Raw genomic sequence first — 20,722 nt, forward strand, 5'->3', positions numbered from 1 at the left:
ACAGGGGGAATTTCTTTATTTCTATTTACTTCTATTTTTATTAAAAGTCTTCTTGTAAGAAACTGAATGCTTTTTCATTGTTCTCAGATCCAAGGGTTTGGGTCTGTGGTCATCTATGCAAATTGGTGAGGCTTTTTATCCAACATTTCCCAGGAAAGGGGGGGTGCAAGTGTTGGGAGGATTGTTCATTGTTCTTAAGATCCAAGGGTCTGGGTCTGTAGTACCCTAGGCAAATTGGTGAGGCTTTTTACCAAACCTTGTCCAGGAAGTGGGGTGCAAGGTTTTGGGAAGTATTTTGGGGGGAAGGACGCGTCCAAACAGCTCTTCCCGAGTAACCAGTATTAGTTTGGTGGTGGTAGCGGCCAATCCAAGGACAACAGGTGGAATATTTTGTACCTTGGGGAAGTTTTGACCTAAGCTGGTAAAGATAAGCTTAGGAGGTTTTTCATGTAGGTCCCCACATCTGTACCCTAGAGTTCAGAGTTGGGGAGGAACCTTGACAAGTACTAAAAAGTACTTGTCTGTCTATCTCAGAAATGATATAGCAAATATAGAGTTGCTTTCAGAGATGGGCCATGAGAATGACTAGAATGGAAAAACTCCCATAGGCAGGGAGATTGAAAAGACTGGTATTGTTTGCCTTTAGAAAGAGAATAAGAGGAGACCTGAAAAGGTTCACAAAATAATAAATGATGCAGAGAAGTTAGATTAGGAATTTCTGTTCACCATATCTCTTATTACAAGAACAGGTGACATTAAATGGATTTGAAAGGTGGCAAATTCAAAACTGTTAAAGAAAATGCTTTGTCGCATAATGCAATTAATCTGTGGAACTAATTGCAACAAAATACCATCGAGGCCAACAACGTAGCAGGCTTTAAATAGATTGAACACTTCTGTGGACAATAAGAATATTCAATGATAAGTGAGGATTAGTAAAAGCAACCAAGAGTTTTGGAAACAATATAGACCCTCATGTTTCAGGGCATAAGCCAGACTCTAATGCACATTAGGAAGAAACTTTCCTGGCAGGAAGGTTATTGCATAACTGCTTTCTGCAGGATTTCTTGAACTTTCTTTTGAAGTAGCTGGTATTAACTAGGGTTAGAGACAGAAACATAGGAATTGCATACTGGATAAGACCATTGGTCCATGTAGTTTAGTATCTGATATGAAAAGACAAGTTGGAAACCCTTGTCAGGAGCTGAGGGGACCATCATGTTGGAAATAATGGCATTTGATGGGGTAGATTAGAGTCTTGGAAATCGGGTTTGAGGAATTGGGTAAGCTGAAGAACTGAATCACCAGGATAAATACTACTGGCAAAACTCAAAAGTAGGCACAGTACAGAGGATAATATAGTTCTTTGTGTGCTTGCTCATGTCCATTCCATGTGCACTGTTGCCAGAGATTCTTCCCTCAGTCGTATCCGTCAGGCCGGTTTTAGCGCCCTCTGGAGCTGCGCACTTATGCACTGGTAGAAGAGGCACAACTGGACATGCACCCTCTCAGTTCCTTCTTACCACCCATCACCATTGTTGGAATGACCCTTCTTGCTCCGGCAAGGCTTTCTTCCCAGAGGTTCGTAGTTATCTTAGTCTAGTGTATATAGTGGTTTTTGTAATTAGTGTTGGTGTATATAGTAAGTGTAAACAGATAGTTCCTATTGACGAGGGACTCCTTTGCCCCAGGGGCTGGGCTTCAAGCCTTGTGCCTCCTGTGGCAAACCTATGCCAGTGAGTGACCCGCACTCCAACTGCTCAAAATTGGTTGTGGGGGAAGAGGGGAGAAACTCATGAGAGAGACAAGTGCAAGATCTGTCGGGACTTTAGACCCTGCACTAAAAAGAACAGAGACATGACGCTGAAGGCTATCCTCACGGGAGCCACCCTCAGATCAGTCCCAGAGCCGAGCTGCTCCAGTTCAGCACCGAGTACTTCAGTATCAGTGGAAAGTGCTCCCCTGGCACCATTCTGAGAGGGTGCTTGGCCAGCCGCACCCCTTATACCAGTGCATGCGCACAGGGCTCCAGAAAGCGCTAGAGCCGGCCTGAGGGATACCACTCAGGGAAAAATCTCCTGCAACAGTATTCGTGGCACGCACACACCTAACGTGGAATGGACATGAAGAACACATCTCAAAGAACAATGGTTACAAAAGATTAGTAAGCATTTTAGTTTAATTTTATATGGCATGGGGACATGTGAAGACTAATCGGGTGATGATTCGATGTGTGAATTGGTTCCCATAAAATTAATGCAAGAGCCATGCATAAATGCATTGTAGTGGGTAACTTTTCCCACATAGCTTTGTCAGTATGTTTCAGTTTTGACTTACAGTACACTGACAATTCAGTGTCTCAATCGTGGGTAACTCGTTACTAAGCCTTTATTCAGAAGAATTCTGTGGCATGAATAAAGACCTCACACTTGATCCATATTGCAGATATTTTTCCTTTCGATACAGTGGAAAATGTAGTGTGCCTACATTACCTTCAGTGCTACTTAGATTGTAAGTGTGTAAAGGTAGGGACTGTATCTTATATGTTCAGTACCATACCTTACACAGTAGGGTTGCAATCGTGATTAAGGGTTTCAGGCACTGAATCTGAATGAATATTATCAATAGAGTGTTAACACTTTTCATGAGGTAGAAATCAGACTTCAGATTCAATTCAGGTTAATCATATTTTTGTGGCTATTTTCTTTATTTCTTTGTATAATTTCCCCTTCACCTCTATCTACTGTTAATAATTAACATTTAAAGTTTCTTATGACGCAATAGCTCCCCCTAAAGTATGACAAGCATTTAAACCTTATCATAAAAGAAAACATTAAAAAGAATCAGAAAGAACTACTAATTAAAAGCTGTATATAGTGTTAAGGCCACCTACTTGTTTGGTTTATTGAGCTTCTGAAGCCAGTCTTAACCGTTTTTCCCTACTGTCTTTTACTATTGGAGCTGGACTTTTTTTTGAAGTGAAAGCGACAGGTGCAACCACGCATTACTTCTCTCCCATCACTGGCCAGGCTACTACCTAAAATTTGGTGGTGAGTGGAAGTACACAACAAATGAAACCATCTGCCATCCCCAACAAACAAGCCAATGACCCACTGTTCAGGACAATAAGGGTGCCAAAAGAGTCAGGCTCTTGACAAAGTTCCTGCTGGGTTTCATTTAAGTAGGTTAGACCAAACCTGAGAACCTTCCACAGACGCTGTCAACACACATTTTGGTATGTAGTCTCTCACAAGCCTGTCATACAGAGATCAAAGAAGCTTTTAATTTGTGTTTAATCACTCCTTGAAAAACCATCCACCATATCCTGCACTGGCTATTGTATAGAATACCAGATAAGCGAGGTTTTCTCATCTGAAGCAAATTTCAACTCTTTCAGATGCTAAATAAGAAAATGTATATTGTTTCTTGTATGTCATTTTTATCTTTTAAGTATTACAATTAAGAATAGAGTGATAACTAAGATTTCAGGTTATTTAGAAATTTGTTTTTTTCTCATGTTGATTTCATTTGCAGTAGCATGGGCTTAAAAGGAGTTTTGACAAATATTTTTCTAAAATTTATTTAGTCTAATTATCCATTTGATCTAAAATCCAGTATTTCACAATTTGCAGTAGTTTGAAAAGAACAATGATATGTTAAGGATAAGAAGTCTAGGATTTTTTTTTTTTGGTAAGAAAAGTGTCCCAAAAAGACGGTTAGGGTCAGTTGCTTAATTAAACAATATATAAATGCACATATCTGAAAAGATATGGGCATCTGTAACTCAAACAGATGTCACCCAATAAACTTGCAATAACAGTTTTGAGGTTTATAGGCCGACATCTGTTTGAATGACAGATGTCAGTGCAGGAATGGTGCTACGTATATTTATTTCTGAAGTGCTAATATAAGAAAATGCTAATTTTTTCAAAATTACTTCTTAAAAGTATATAGCATAGAACGCTTTGGAAGAATTCCAAGTTTTTAAAATTCCCAATTGTAATAAATTAGGCTAATGAAGAAACATTTTGGCCATCTTGGCAATGTGACCAGATTAGAGGACTGTAAAATTGCTGCTGTGACCAGTTTGTGAGCCACTGTGTCTAGTCATAACATATTCATATTGATTAGCAATGGCTGACATTTCAAAATGGCTGCATAGAAAAATGATGTTTGTTTTTTTGCCAGTTTGGAATTGCTAGCAAATTTTTGTTAAAATGTCAGAACAGGATCTATTTAGCAATTGGTGATGTACCTTTCGTATGATACACCAATCATGATTAGAGCCTTTAAAAAGGCTTTTTAAAATCTCTGTTACATTATCAGTGGAAAGCAGTGCTTGCAGCGCTTCAGCGTGTAAGCTACAAAACTGAAAAGAGATTAACTAAAGATGAGGTATGCCCTCAGACCTGCATATACCAATCGTATTGTATTCAGCAGCTGCCTAACTGAGAGCAGAATTTGTTCCCCTGGCACTGGTGCAGCAAACCCTTGAGCATGTATACAACTTCACTCAAACAACTAAAATTATACCTATGTTTAAGTGTTTACAAGATTGGCGATTAGATATTGGCCCTTTTTTATGTCTGGATCAGAACAGAAGCAACATTAGCCCTCCAGAGCTGTAAATCATGCTGTCACATGCCAAGGATAAAATCCATGTAGGTATCCAACTAAAACATCTACATTAAGTTGCATTATTGTATTTTCTAGATTCTAGAATGTAGAAAATATTATAATCCAACTTTAGCAAGGCATTGTAAATATGTAATTTATCAATCACAAACTTCTGTACAGTGTGTATATTAATCTCAAGGTGCTGACTAAGGGTACAAAAGCAAGGAAATTAAAGTTTAAAACTATTGCTCCTTGCTTTATTATATATCTCAATAATATTACGCACACACACACACACTCTCTCTCTCAAAGTGTCTTTTTTTACTCCCATGCAGTATCTAAGAAAGAATGCAGAATTAAATCTGAATTACTTTGATTTTGATAGTTTAGATCCTCTTCTTTAATATGTATACATATTTAACTGTTTCTACTTCTTTTGTTTTTAAAATAATGCTAAATCTGTGCATGTTTTAAATTTTTCTTTCCCGTATTTTCATGATGGCACTCAGTGTAATCTGTAGCTGATGAGTACTCATACTTAAAGCCTTTTTATTTTGTGTGTTTAAGTAATATGTCAGTTCTACTTATTCTGCTGTTATTACAAGAATGTTGGTGTTTGTGGAAAGCTTTTAGAATTAGTAAGGTGATTGGTCTTTAATTCTTTGTCTTTTTGGTGACAGGTGCATTGTTCCAACTTTGTGCAATCTTCCTTTGTTCCATGGTTACTCTGAATAATTTTATTAACTTGGCAAAAGGTTGTCCTCTTTCCTTTAGAAAAGCATTTATGGCTTTGTTTTCTGATGGTTCCCCATCTTTCCTCATTGACATCAGGTAGACGTTTTTCAGAATGTCTCTTTCATTAATTCAGTTAAAGGTTTCTCTCTTGATTAATTTATCTCTCTAAACTGATATTTCGAATAACTTTGTTAACTGTAGAAGTCTTTGGGGTTTTTACATTTTTCTTTTTAAAGGGACATTGTCAGGTTAATAATAATAAATACTTAGCTCTTATATAGCACTTTTTCATGAGTAGATCTCAAGTACTTTGCAAAGGATATCAGTATCATTATCCCTGCTGTATAAAAATCATGTATTTTAAAAATCAAACTTTTCCTGTTTGTGTTACTGAGAACACTGGAGCTCATTGACATTGAAGTAATTTATTTTTCTTCATTTATGCTGTTTAAAATTTCTTTTTGGGTTGTGCTCCAGGAGGAAAATGAAAGCTGACTTAATTTTCAAATTTGTTTCTAGTAATTTCACTGTCTGGTTCTCTTTCAACAGTTCAGTGTTGTATGTTTGGGTTGCAAATGCTGCAGGAAGATGTTTAAATCTATGCAGACTTTTATTTGAGCTTACATAAAAAATCATGAAACGCTTTCTGTTTGTTTAGATGTTTAACAGATCCTAAATATTGCATCTAAATTACATGAAATTGACTGAGTCATCTATATTCATTATAAAGAAGCAGTAAAAAGCACAAAAACTTTTTTCCTTTGTCTTGATGGTTCATTTCTAAAAGCACTGGAACACTGTAAATTACATTGTCTTAGTCTGATCCAGTGCTTACTGAATTCCATGGAAAGAGTCCTGTTGACTTCGGTGGGTTTTGGATCAGGTCCATAAAGAACAGAGTTGGGATTACAAAATTTGGCTTAGTAAACAGCCATTACATTTTTAGAGACAAGGTGCATGAGATAATATCTTTTATTGGACCAACTTCTGTTGGTGGGAGAGTCAAGCTTTTGAGCTATACAGAGCTCTTTTTCAGGTCTGGGAAAGGTAGTAAAGTGGAACTTTTTCCAGAGCTGAAGAAGACCTTGGTGTACCTCAAACTTGTCTCTTTGACCAACAGAAGTTAATCTAATAAAAAAACGTTACCTCACCCACCTCGTCTCTCTAATATCCTGGTACCAATATGGCTATAACTATACTGCAAACATTACATTTTTATTTAAAATCCAGATTGTCCAAAGATGCTTTATCACCTCAGGTAGAAAGATAAAACATGTAGTTTGTATTCTCAAAAAGGCTATATAGTAAATCTTTTTTGACATATACTAGGATTTGCCTCTGCTATTCTAGAAGTAGAGTGCAAAATTTGCTAGTGTTAAGACATCATCAGTAACACTGGGTCCAAACACAGTCACCCTTGTATGTGAAAATAGCAATCACTGAGCGAGGCTTCATCGGTGAAACAGTATTATTTAGTATATCTTAATCAGTTTAATGCTTGGTAAATAAGCTGTAGAATTAGTAACTTTAAATTGAAAAGGAAAATGTTTGATTAAAAATAATAAATTGATTCTCAGTAAGATGTGTTCTGTTCTATTCTATATATTCTTATACCACCCTTACTACTACTAATAGTTGAGAACCTCCTGCAGTGAATTAAGCAATGTGACTAATGTCTGTCACATGTGGTTTGTTCTTTCATCCTCTCGCCTGGGGGAGAAAAGGCTGTTAAGTGTAGAGTTTAGTTTTGGTAAGGTTTTGGTTTTGTTTGTAAAGGTACATACCGCTGTGTGTTTGTATTGGAAAAGGCAAAGTCTAAGGAACACACCTTGCACCTTAGCGGAAGGTGGTGAGGTTTGTGATGTTTCTTTCCTTCCTTTTGGAGTTCATTCCATGGACTTGGTCTGGTCTCTCAGAATTCTCTGTCTCTTTAACAAATAAGCTTTATCCTTTTGGAGCAGAATTGCTATTCGGTCTTCATTCCAGATCTTAGTTTAGGCAATTTTTTTAGAGATGCTGGGCTCAGGCCATTGAGCACTTTGAAAATAAGGGCAGAGAACTTGACTTGATATTCTGCGGGAAGCTTGTGTAAAGAGCAGAAGACAGGTTTGATGTGCTCACAGTAACCCATGTTGCTGAGGAGATGTATGGTAGTATTCTATACTAGTTCATTTCCTAAGGGTTGATGGATTCATGCCTAGCTATATTGTAGTGGGGTAGTCCAGACAGGAGGTGACAAAGTCTTTTTCCACCACAACAAAAATTCTTTGTTTATGGCATGTAATTTTATTGCTCCTTAGAAATAACAATGATGAAAAATTGGTTTGTACATTAACCTCATTTTGCCTGGTCATTTTGCATCTGACAACTCTTCTAAAACAATGTTAGGAAACTGGATCTGGGAAATGGTTTTCCAACACCATTTTTAAAATAATTGCTTGTCCCACAGTGAGAAGCAAACAATGTTTAATTTGTATTCCCCAAAACTGTTTTTATGTTAGTGTTTGGGTAAAACTTCAGGTTGGATTGAGGTTATATTGTCATCTGCAGTGAAATACCTGCACAGCTTGCATACTTTATTTTTTACAAAAATTGTGTCTGTGTACAATATTTCTTAGCAGTTGTGGTTATAACATGATTTGCTCACTGTGTCCTAACATCCACAGTTGTGATCTTTGATGTAGGACACTGGCAGGTTAATCACAATGTTCTAAAAGACCATGCCTCTGTTTTGTGCAGCTACTGCTCAGTTTGAAAAAGAAAAAAAAAGTTGTTTAGTAGATTGAATGGATTTTGCCAAGGTAAGGCTTTTGGTATTTGATGAGCATTGCTTTCTGCTGTCTCTTAAACTGAGTTGGTTCAGTTCAAAGCTGATTTGGTTCTTTGGAATGTGAAGTTTTGCACAACAGATTGAGTTTCTCAGTACTTTCACATACTGAAACTATCCAATATTTTAGTAACACTTTTTAAAAACAAACTAAATATATATGGGTGTGTATACAGATCTACCTTCAGTGAACTAGTGTGAGGAAGCCATTTAAGACTATATCGAGTAGTTCAACCGTGTTCACAGTGTTCAACTGAAACTATGTTGGAAATTTAAATATGCAAAATTTAATGATCTAAATTGGAATTTGGCAAGGAGACAAGGGCTAAGTGCCCTTACTAATGGAAAAACATGCCTATCTATTTTTTACCACTATAATATCAGAGTATCTTACATATTTGATTGACTCTGTAGTTTAGTTTAATTAGTGTTGATACTTTGGGACTCATCTCCTTTTTTCCTGTCAGATGGCAGAGGGAAGGTTGTACAGAAATTTTAAAAAAGACTTGTTTTTAACATTACTATTGTGAGAGAGCTTAAAGAGCTGATTCTTGTGTTTTGTCCAGAAGGCAGAGAGTTCCAAAGCTGGGAGACAGCTGCAGGAAAAGCTGTCTCCTCTTGCAAGTCTCATCATTGTTGTTGATAAATCCATTGTTACTGAGGAGTGCATCTGCCATGGAAGGTCATGGCTGCCGAGGGAAATAGTCCCTGAGGTAGCCTCATCCCCAGCCTGTTAAAAGCCCTGAAAATCAGGATCTGAACTTAAAATTTGATCTGGTGTTCATTGGAAAGCCAGTGTAGTGTCCAGAACATGGGTGTGATGTGCTCATGTAGTCCTGTGTTGTTTGGTGGGCAGACTGATGCATTTAGGGTGACCAGCTATCCTGATTTTATAGGGACAGTACCGATTTTTGGGTCTTTTTCTTATATAGGCTCCTATTACCCCCTATCCCCGTCCAGATTTTTCACATTTGCTATCTGGTCACCCTAAATGCATTTTGCAACAGCTGGAGCTCTTTCAGGGCTGCTTCCATTCTCTGGTATGATACACTGCAGTAGACTGACCAGAGCAGATTTTCATGACACACTTGAGTGTGTTCTATACTACCAATAATTGATGCTGTTGCTGGTGCATATGGGTTGTTGCTAGAAAACCAGGTGCAGGTTTTAAAGGTTTCAAACTCTCCATGAACAGTCAGTTGTTCAGAACTGTAGCTTGGTTTAGGCTTTGCTATTAGATGGAATATATTAATCCCTGATTAGACAGGACACTCCGAACTCAGTATGTGTGTTGAAGGGAGATGGTGACAGGGCGGTATCAGTGAAGTGAGTTAAGTGGCTGCTGTTGCCTCCTCACCTTTTTCAGCCAGTACCAGGACCCTGTTGCCATTAGGGGTTATCATGTTAAATTTTTATATAATAAAGTTCTGGCCTTTTGGCCACATTTTAAATAAATTTGTTTGCCTGTTCTCATTGATTCCTGCTTCAGCAACTGTTGTGAAATCTTAAAAAATGCTATGAGTTATAAAGGGCAAAAAACTAAAGGTTTTATTTATTTTAATCTTAGTAATAACGTTTTTATTTTTTAAGTCAATTTTTTGAGAAAAATCAGCAATTACTGATTTTTAGGATTGGCTTACTAGGTAGTCCCTAGGGAACAGGATTTTCAAGACACTAAAGTTGTTCTCTTGATACTTTAAAATTTTTTATAGCATACAAGGGGATGATTAAGGCTGTGTTTAAGTCATGGGTATTTTTAGTAAAAGTCATGGACAGGTCACAGGCAGTAAACAAAAATTCATGGCCCGTGACCTGTCCATGAATTTCACAACAGATACCAGTGAATAAAAGTTGAGTGGCGGGGGGCTGACCGGGGGCCCCACAGGTACTGGGGGAGGGCAGCCCGGCTGCTTGGGGAGGGGCGGGCGGCAGTGCACGGCCCGAGACTCCCGCTGGTGCTGGGTGGTTGTTTCCCTGCCTGTCTCCGTGCTTCCCACCCCCAGCAACAGCAGAGTTTGGGTGTGGGAGGGGCAGAGTGTTGGGGCACGGGATGGCATGAGGCGGGCTCTGAGTGGCGCTTACCTGGGGGGCTCCCTGGAAGTGGTAACATCCTCCTCGCTGAGCTGCTAGGCGGAGGCGTGGCTAGGCAGCTCTGCGGGCAGTCTCTGCCTGCAGGCATCGCCCTCGCAGCTCCCATTGGCTGTGGTTCCCTTAATTAATACTGATTTAAACACCTTATGCATTTTGTACTCTGAAGTAGAAATATGTGTATATTTGAGCTAGCTTTTAAGAAATCAAATGTTAAACCCAGCATCTATTAACCCTGTCTTTTTTGTTTAGTTTAGAAATGTTGCTTATTCTAAATGTGGAATTTATATTTTATTCTATTTAGGCGGTAAACCCCTTTTTGTTTCAGTGTAGGGAAATAGTATTTTAAATAGATAAGCATTTAATATTATAATAGGTTTAGTGGCAGTCCTGACCTAATCGATTTTAAAATCCATTTTGTGGGTGCAGAGAAGACTTGAAGAGAGGTACCGGAGCTGACTTTCTTTTAAAAATGTGCAGTCAGATCTTAAAGCCATTTACATAATTTTCATAAATGTTTAGAGGAATTCTGTCTCCCCAAAATTGTGTAACTTAGTCTGTCTATTTTTAAATAAGCATATTTATAATCATGGTAGCACCTTAACTCCATGATGATTGATTAAATAGAATCAGATCCCCCTCATTTACTACAATAAACCCCATGGAATTCAGGGCTAAGAGCAAAACTAAGTTTAAAATTTAACAGGATTGCTCAGCTACTTCTCTTCTCTCCTTTCTGCCATTTTTTGTTGTGATTGTGGTTAATTTCTGTTAACCGGTGGTAACTAATGTCCAAGGCACAATATAAGCAAAGGGGTTGAGGGGGAATGGGATGAGGGCAAGACGAGTTGAAGTTTTACAACCTTTTCATGTCTAACATAAAATGTCTTTTTGATTACTTTTAAAAAGGCCTAATTGTAAAATTAAGAAAAGGGAACTGTGTGTCCCTCTGACTGCAGCCACAGCTGAATCTGCAAAAGTTCCAACTCCTCTACTGAACAGTGCTGTTTCCATGGAAATGGATGTCAGAGCAGCACAAAAAGGGGAGGGGCGGAAAAGAGAGGTTTTTAAATGACCATCTCCCAAAATGGTGATTTTTAAAGATCCTTTTCTCCAATATTTCTCCCTTTTCATAGGTGTTGTGGATTTAGGGAGGGTAATATGACCTGACAAGTCTTCACTGTATATTAGATGCGTGCACAATTAAGCCTTTGTCAGCTAATTAGATTAATCTTTCTAATGCCTATTTAATGTATAGGCCTACACGCAGAGAACGCATAGTTGTGAAATGTCAGGTAATTCACGCAGCAAGATATCTTGATGACATAGTTTCAAAATCAAATAATATCAGGGGTTTCCTATACCATTAGAATGCAGACATATATGTATCGTATCAGTTTCCCGGTGTATTTGTAAAATATCACATCTTTTTAAGAAAAAAAATTTCAACAAATATTCTAAACAAAATGTTTCTGTCCTTCTTAGTGAGTTAGTATTTTTAAAGTGAGTTTTGTGCTTGAAAGCTGAAGGCTTGTTTACTCAATTAATACTTACCTCGCAGGCAACAGTAGTAGTACAATTTTACTTCCAAAATAGTCTTTAAGGCTGATTTGGAGAGACCCACTTCAAGAGGTGATAGGCTAGTAAAGTGTCTATGCTCACTGCCTCCTTAGCCTCTCTGCTGAGACTGCCAAAGGCCAGTTGTGATTGATGATTTTTGTAATAGGAAATCCTGTCCATAAGAACTAGAATTGGACTTTCACCTCACTTAAAAAGGTCAATAAACAGCTATCAGACAAGCTCTGACTTCTACATTTTTAGCATGGGAGGAAAGGCAAGGTTATTTTTCTTTTTTTGGAAAGGACATTTTTAAAGCTTAATTTGATTTCAAGATCATAATGAACAAATCATTGTTGGGAGGTGGGTTTGTGATGTGATAATGCCTCTAATCACAGTATATTAGGTAAGTTAATTTACATACTGAAATACCGTTGGTTAAAATCTGGTACAAATTGTCTGAGCTTTTTCTCATATTTTAAAGAAAGGCCATATTTCACTGCTGTGAAATATAGCACTCGTGCAACACAGCCATGAAATTAGAGTTTCACTATTTGGCAATGGGAATTCTGCTTTTTCTTTTCCCTGTGGCAGTCCCAGTAGGTAGGTGCCGTAGAATCTATTAACATGTACTACATAAATTGGCAGTGAAGTGCAGAAGAATTCCAGAGTCAGTTCTTATAACACAAGGTTAAAATTAGATACAGGTGCAGTAGATGTGGCATTAAGATACACTCTGATGTACAGCAGCCTTCTTTATAGCTATGAGCTACCTGGACCAAATCCCATTAAAGACAGTTGAAAGATTCACATTGACTTCAGTGGAGGTTGGATCAGAGCCCATATAAACAGATGACAAGTGAAGAAAATTACTGATTTGAAATATAGATTATATAATTTTCATAACCATTTTGCTTCTATTCCTGCTAGTTCAACTGTGGAATTGTTATATGCAGGAGTTGCGGTGAAGCAGGTGTGATCTTCTGCCAGATTTTTCGTCTATGGAAATTCACATTTTTGGGTCACAACAAGAGTGAGTTAATCATTCAGGATTTTCTGCAATTTCACACCAAGTGTAAATGGATTGTATGAGTAGGATATCACAGGTTAAATCTGAATCAGTCAGATCACCTTAGGTTTGCCAACTTTATACTTGCACAAAACAGAACCCCCTTGCTTCACCCCCTGCCCCGCCCCTCCTCTGAGGCTCTGCCCCCACCCACTCCATCCGTCCCTCCCTCTATCGCTTGCTCTCCCCACCCTCACTCACTTGCTCATTTTCACCGGTCTGGCTCAGGGGGTTGGGGTGTGGGAGGAGGTGAGGGCTGTGGCTGAGGGTGCGGGCTCTGGGGTGGGGCTGGGTATAAGATCTAGGGTGCAGGAGGGGATATGGAGGGCGGGAGGGGAATCAGGGCTGGGGCAGGGGGTTGGGGCATGGGGTGGGGGTGAGGACTCTGGCTGGCAGTGTGGGCTCTGGGGTGGGGCTGGAGATGAAGGGTTTGGGGTGCAGAAGGGAGCTCCAGGCTGGGATTGAGGAGTTTGTAGGGAAGGAAGGAGGTTGGGGCATGGGGGAGCGGTGCAGGCTCCTGGCGGTGCTTACCTCAGGCAGCTCCCAGAAGCAGCAGCATGTCCCACCTCCTGCTCCTATGCAGAGGCACAGGCAGGTAGCTCTGCACAGTGTGCACTGCCTCGTCCGCAGGTGCTGCCTCCGCAGCTCCCATTGGCCATGGTTCTTGACCAGTGGGAGCTGTGGAGCTGGCACTTGGGGCGGGAGCAGCACACGGAGCACCTTGGCTGCCCCTACAAGTAGGAGCCAGAGGGGAGACATGCCGCTGCTTCTGGGAGCCACATGGAGCCGGGCGGGTAGGGAGCCTTGCCTTAGCCCCGCTGTGCCGCTGACCAGACTTTTGCCATCAGGGTCCCTTTTCGGCTGGGCGTTCCGGTTGAAAACAAGACACCTGGCAACCCTAGATCACCTGTGCTAGCTAGAATTAGAGCACTAGGGCTGAATCTCTTGGGACAAGTAAATGTAAGGGTAGGCCAAAGACTTTGAGAATCTGTTTTCCCATCATTATGCATAATACACATTAATATTAATGGTATTAACTTACATAAATTGCCTATGTGTCTGAGACAAACACTGTCACTAAATCTTTAAAATCTACAAATTTGCATTTGGAAACGCCTCCTGTCCTGAGTGCTTCTGAAAGTTCTGAAGGAACTTTTGGATCATCAATTGTTTTATCTCATATCAAATCATTTACATGGACCTCATGCCCAACATACTTTATGATACACCATTTTGTTGAGTGAAATATGCAATTTGTTGAAGTGTGATTCTACTCTGAAAAGTGACTAAGATTTTATTTATTTATTTATTTATTTTATTTACGTATTTTAAGCATTCTGGGATTTTGTATTTGTGTGCCAAGGAATGTCAGGTCAGAGTTACACAGTTTACAAGTAAGGTGGTTTTTTTTCCTTCACGTTGCAATGCTATAAACTCATTGTGGAATATGAAATTGAGCCATGTTCTTTTTAGGTCACATATCACCAATTTTTAAAATTCTGCAATCAGATTTTGGTTATTAATATTTTCTATAGCAACAGGGATAGCATGATGCTGTGTAATACAGATAGAATTTGATTCTTTGCCCCACGGAGTTTACAGTCGAAGTCCTCAATCCTTGCCAAAGATGTATGCTGTGGAACTCTGCTTGTTTAAATAGAGATTTAAAATTAGTGTTTTAGGTCTTGAGACATTATTTGGGGTTCTCTGATGCCCAGACTCCAAATGAGCAAACTCAAAAACCCATATAGGTTCCGACTCTGTGAGAATATAGCAGGTGTTCATGCAACACTGAGCTTCCCAATAATATAGTACCTAGTCAACTTCTTGTACCATCCTGCAATAGAAGAATCTGTTGTACCCATTGCATCTTTTAAAAAACACGCCTAATGTTTATAGATAAAACGTTCATTTTTCTCTTTACAAAATAGTTTAATTGTGCTTGAATTTTCCAGTCCAAATACTTCAATGACCTTTCTTCCTACAAAAAAAAAAAAAAAAAAAATTGCATATACAGCCTGGTATTCATGTAACCGTCAAATAATAGAGTATTATGTATGTATAATGCAAAAGGAGACATTTAGGCCCTGATCCAGCAAAGCAGTTAGGTGTATACATAACTTGAGAGTGGTCACTTTGGATGGGCTATTACCAGCAGGAGAGTGGGGGGGGGGGGAGGGTGAGAAAACCTGGATTTGTGCTGGAAATGGCCCAACTTGATTATCATACTCATTGTAAGGAGAGTGATCACTTTAGATAAGCTATTACCAGCAGGAGAGTGGGGTGGGAGGAGGTATTGTTTCATGGTCTCTGTGTATATAATGTCTTCTGCAGTTTCCACAGTATGCATCTGCTGAAGCTCACGAAAGCTTATGCTCAAATAAATTGGTTAGTCTCTGCGGTGCCACAAGTACTCCTTTTCTTTTTGCGAATACAGACTAACACGGCTGTTACTCTGAAACTAGTGAAGTCAATGGGAGTACTTTAGTGCTTAAAGTTCTGCACATTCTGAAGTGCTTTGAAATAAAAACCTGTTTCCTTATGAAGTCTATAATCTAGCAAACTCCCAAGAAGCTACTATTACAGAGTGAAAAGAACTTATAAAGTGACAAAAAATTATTCATAATGGTGATCCTATGACATAAATTTAAACTAATCAATCTTCTTACTCTGTTTGACATCAAGAAAAATAAAGTTCTGACACAAAGTTTATACCTATAACTTCAGAAGTCTAATCTTAGATTTTTCATGGTTATACTTTTTTGCTGTTTTCTAATTTTACAAAGTTAAATGCATTCTGCTTTCAAAGCTATGGTCATTTAAAGCAATCACCTACTTATACAAAGGCCATTTGGCTCAAGTTGAGAAAAAGATATTAACTGTAATTGGAATTATTATACTGAAAATTATTTGTTTCTACATTTCAGATATCTGTAGTTTAAGTTTACAATACTTTGTCTTTCTTTTAAATAGGCAATGTCACTTAATGTAAGTTTAATAAAACATGTTGAACATAAAAGAATCTAATATTTTGATCTGTTATATTGTACACAGAAGCATGTAATTTTACCTACTTATGCAAAATTTTAAAAGCTTAGCTCATAAATTTAATTCTTTTACTAGTCTTTGGTTGCACTTTGATAAATAAATAGATCATCTAAGATTCAGTAGGCCAATTGCAGCATAATAATAGCTATTCAGAGGCAATTAAACTGCTTTTTTCATGCCGGCATGTGAGCGCGCCCTTTCACAACCTTCAACTTGATTCGCGGTGATTCAAAATTAACTTAAAAGTCTTGTTTGCTGACAGCTTAAAGCTTAATTGACTGAAAGCCAAATAGAGTGTGTTCTGTATTCAGCACTAGGACTATTGATAAAGCCATGTGTAAATTGCGCGTGTTGAAAGACACCGATTGGGCCCCCTGTTCTCGTATTAGCCCACAACTTAGCATTGCTGCACAGTCAGAATTGCTTTGTCAAGCCTTTTATCACATCAGGTTAACTCTCTCTGGAGTTCCTCCAGCAGCTGCAGTCTAGTATTGAGCTTCTGCAATACAGTATGGCCTGATATAATTTTGATGCTGATTTGTGCTTTCCTTTGTGACTTTCTTTTGCTTTTACTTCTAAATAAATGTATTGATAACATCTAAAATGATACATTCTTCTGCATTTTTCGGAGTAAGGCTGTATATACTAGTTTCTCATAATTAATATGAATACACAGATTTAAATCAGAAAGTGAGAAGCATATCCTATTGATTATACTGTTTGAAAGTGAAACTTAATTGGAGATTCAATGTGTTGTAATCAGAATAAAATATACATGCATGTTAAAGAATGTTGGGTTAAAGAATCAAGAAATTGCTAAAAATGTACCTATTTCTACTTGTGAATCTTAAAATATTTGTGCTGACATACTAGCCAGTAATATTTAACTTTACATGTAAAGCTCTTCTTTGTTTTTTCTGGGTCAGTCATTATTTCCCCGTAAAAGATAGCATGCTTTAATATAACAGGTTAAATAATACAGAAATGTATAGTCGCATGTAATAGTCACATATTTATATTAATAAAAATATGTATGCTTAATAGATCACACAGTTTGCTTGGGTATTTACATGTTTGCAGAGGGAAAATAAATTTGAGGCACTTCCCTCTATTTGTTACATATATAGATTACTCCCATTGATATCACTGGGAATTTTGGGTGTTCAAGGAATATAGAATCAGCTTTAAGAAAAGGCTGAGAATCTATCACTAAATATAACTGCTGTTTATTACTTTTGAGAAACTAGGTGGGTTGAACTGTAGGTACACATGTAACTCTGAATTTCCCTTTCTTTTATTAATTTGCCAATCCATACTGTTAGAAGATTTTTAATATATTTCTGCTACGCTTTCCCGTGGTGGTATTCACCTTTCCCTTTTTATGTCACACCTTTGGCACCAAATTTTTACTTTATAATTTTACCTTTTAAGTTTTCATTTGTATAGAGGTTAAAATTTTCTTAAAATTAATTTACAGATACTATGATGAGACCTACCATAAAAATAAATATATCCTATTATTTGTGTGTAGTGATAGTTGGACCGTTTCACTGTCAAATGGATTTCATTAAGCATTTTAAGTTATTTAATGGAAATATAGTAAAACAAGCCATGGAGAAATGTATTTTAATCATACTAAAACTGGGATTTTAAAAAAAATTAAATATTTTTAAAAGCATTTTTATGAAGCTGGATGTGTCAAAATTATATAACATTTGCAATGTTGTTGTAGCTGTGTTGGGCCCAAGATATAGAGAGACACCCACCTTGTCTCTAAAATTGTATGATGACATTTGAAAGTATACATTCTGCTGTTAACTTTTAACAATTTTCCTTACAGAAAAATGAATATTAGTTTCTTAAAAACATAGAACTTAGAGTCCGATATTGCTGTATCTCTTATTGCTTTCCGGGCAAAACATGGCTATCTAATTTTACCTGCCTTCTCATTGATTTCTAGTAAGAACCTGCAGTATTCATAAAGAATCAAGATAGGTTGCAACTCACATTCAAAATGACTATAATTTAAAATAGTTTTACTCTTACATTCCTTTTTAAGAAAGTAGTAATCATGTTTCAGTAAAACCACTATGGATCTGAATTTTACATTTGGATGTTTTACCTATGTCCAGAGAGATTTGATATTCAATAATGAATTGCTTTATTGATCAGGTGATGGAGTTTGGGGGGTTTTGTTTTTGTTTTGTTTTGTTTTAAATTATTTTTAACAACTGTTAATCTAACATATCTTTAAAAGCATTTGGGAAAACATTTGTATTCTTTATTGTTTAGCTATTAACTACATGCAAACTAACTACTCTCTTTTCAGACACACAACTTGCTGACAGTGACCTTTATTATTTTTTAATATTTTGTTTCCTTGTTAGAGTTGTGAATATTGATATTTCTAGCTGTGTTTTTAATGTAGCCAGAACTGATGCCTTGGCAAGAAAAAAATGTTGTTGTGAAATTCTAGTATCAATGTACTATACCTCATGATTCATTTTTCAATATTAATATCAATTTAAATACTGTGACATTGTAAGAATATAATTTTATTAATCTTCTAATTCGAAAAGAAAACAGGACAAGGTATTCTAGGTTTGGTTACTCAAATATTTAACTCTGCCATTTGTTGTTTAATGTATGCTTAAATATATTATTAACTCTAAGACACAAGATATTGTTTAATTATTGCTATTTGTTAATCTTATGCCGTATAGAAAATGCATTTATATATATATAGGTAGATATTTTTATTTACTGTATTTTCCATAGTATATTGCTATTCACTAGACTGTTGTTCTGTACTGTAGCATTCTTTTTATGACTGAATATTTCACTCTATTGAATTTCAAGGAGCATAAAATGGATGAAGATGATTCTCTTTCTCACAGAGCATAGACCAGTGAAAAATTGTCCTAGACAAAATGGATTCTTTACAGTTTACATTGGGAAAGTAGGCCAGATTTTTTTTTTTTACTTTAATAGAAACAAAATTGAATTTTGTTTTATTTACAGTAGAACCTCATACTCAGAATATCCTAATTCTATGAGGCATATATTTTATGTATGTTATTCTATGCATAACATTATTTTTATTGTTATGCAATTGTATCAGGCTTAAGATTTTATGTATGTTATTTGTACATTTATGCAGATGATATTGATTAAATAAGCTATAGATTTCTAACATAGTACAGCACAATACTGAGAAATCTATGGAATTTTAAATGCTGCATACAGATGCATGATTTTATCTAGTAAGTGAAATTACAAGATCATTGTACAGTAAATATTTGTATAATTTATGAATTTTTATAATTTATAATTGTATGGTAAAATAAACAAATGGCAGCATAATAAATACAATATACAGGCACACTTAAATTAATTCTTAACTCATTAAATAAATATTATATTATATGGCTTTTAACAGAATTATATTAAACTAATGCAATGATCACTTAGTTGAACTTACCAATGAGAGAGACACACACACACTGCAAAGCATAATAATTAATTTGTGGTCTTGGATTTTAAAAGTGAATAGGGAATTTCCAACCCACATACTTTCCGAATAAATCGTTGGTGAGCAAAGAAAGGTTTCATTTAACTGGAAAGAAAACAATCAGCTGTATATTTGTACATACCAAAAAGGAAACATTACTGCTTAACTTGCTATTCTGAATTAAATAAATATTTAATTTTTGATCCTTGTTTGCTGTAGCTTGTTAGGGATAACAAGTGCTCGACAGTAACAACCTCAGTATTTCGCAGTTAAAGGTGAAATCAGTTTGTTGTGATTAGTATTATGCATCTTCATTACAATTCAACAATTAAAGCCCAGGTCTGTGTTACCTGTAACAAAACAGGCAACAGAATGAATCTAATAGAAATCCATGGATAGATTAATACAGTTATTAAAATTTCATCTGTCACTGGTCTAAATCTGAAGATTGAGGCAAACTGAGGTTAGGAAATGCTGAGAATCACTGACAATGTGCAATAAGATACGAAACAGTTTCAGCAAACCATAAATGTATGAGTAAATATAAGATTACAAATAGTTTTATATTTTAACAAGACAATATACAAATCATTTCAGCTTTGTGGATACCTGGAAGCTATGAATACATTGTGTATTCAGTGAAGCCATGCTATTCCAAGTATGTTGTAACAAGGCCATACGTTGTTAAAGAGAACGGTATAAACATCACTAAGTGCTAATGAGTACTTGGTAGTCTATACTAATACTTTAGTGAATGCTGAACAAGTTTAGATGTTAAGCTTTTTAGGAAGAATGAATGATGGCTAATGATTATTTAATGACAGGTCCCTGGACTGAAAGGCACTTAGGACTCAAAGTGTACTGCAAATCCTATTTCTCAAAGCTTCAGACAGGTTTATTTGGTCTCACCTTGAATAAAACACCATTGTATTGGTTTCATTGGTGTGGATTTAAACACATTATCAGCTTAGAATAGCAGCAGCTACGCTGCAGAAAATCAGTGTATTAATCCTTGTGGTTGCTGTTAGCTACTCTTAAATGTTTTCATTACAGACTCATTGAAATTACTAACAAATTTAAACTTGAATATTTCAATATTAACTCATTATTAAAGAAATTGAATTTCGCAATCACATATTTCAAGGAGTCCGTAATGAATAAAATGAAATAAGCTTACTAGAATGATAAGGATTTACAGATGGGTTCTAATCCCATACTAAGATTTCCGATCATACTTTTTATTAGTGGATGTCCATGCTGTTAGAGACAA

General features: G+C 36.8%; 1 protein-coding gene across 6 annotated transcripts in view; it reads left to right on the forward strand.

The window, feature by feature from the left end:
• The window catches only part of WDR7 (WD repeat domain 7), a 385,388-nt gene that overhangs the window by 215,430 nt on the left and 149,236 nt on the right, over positions 1–20,722 (forward strand). The gene's annotated exons all lie outside the window — the stretch shown is intronic.

Source organism: Lepidochelys kempii, chromosome 5 (genome assembly GCF_965140285.1).
Source record: "Lepidochelys kempii isolate rLepKem1 chromosome 5, rLepKem1.hap1, whole genome shotgun sequence".
NCBI classification, from domain to species: Eukaryota; Metazoa; Chordata; order Testudines; family Cheloniidae; genus Lepidochelys; species Lepidochelys kempii.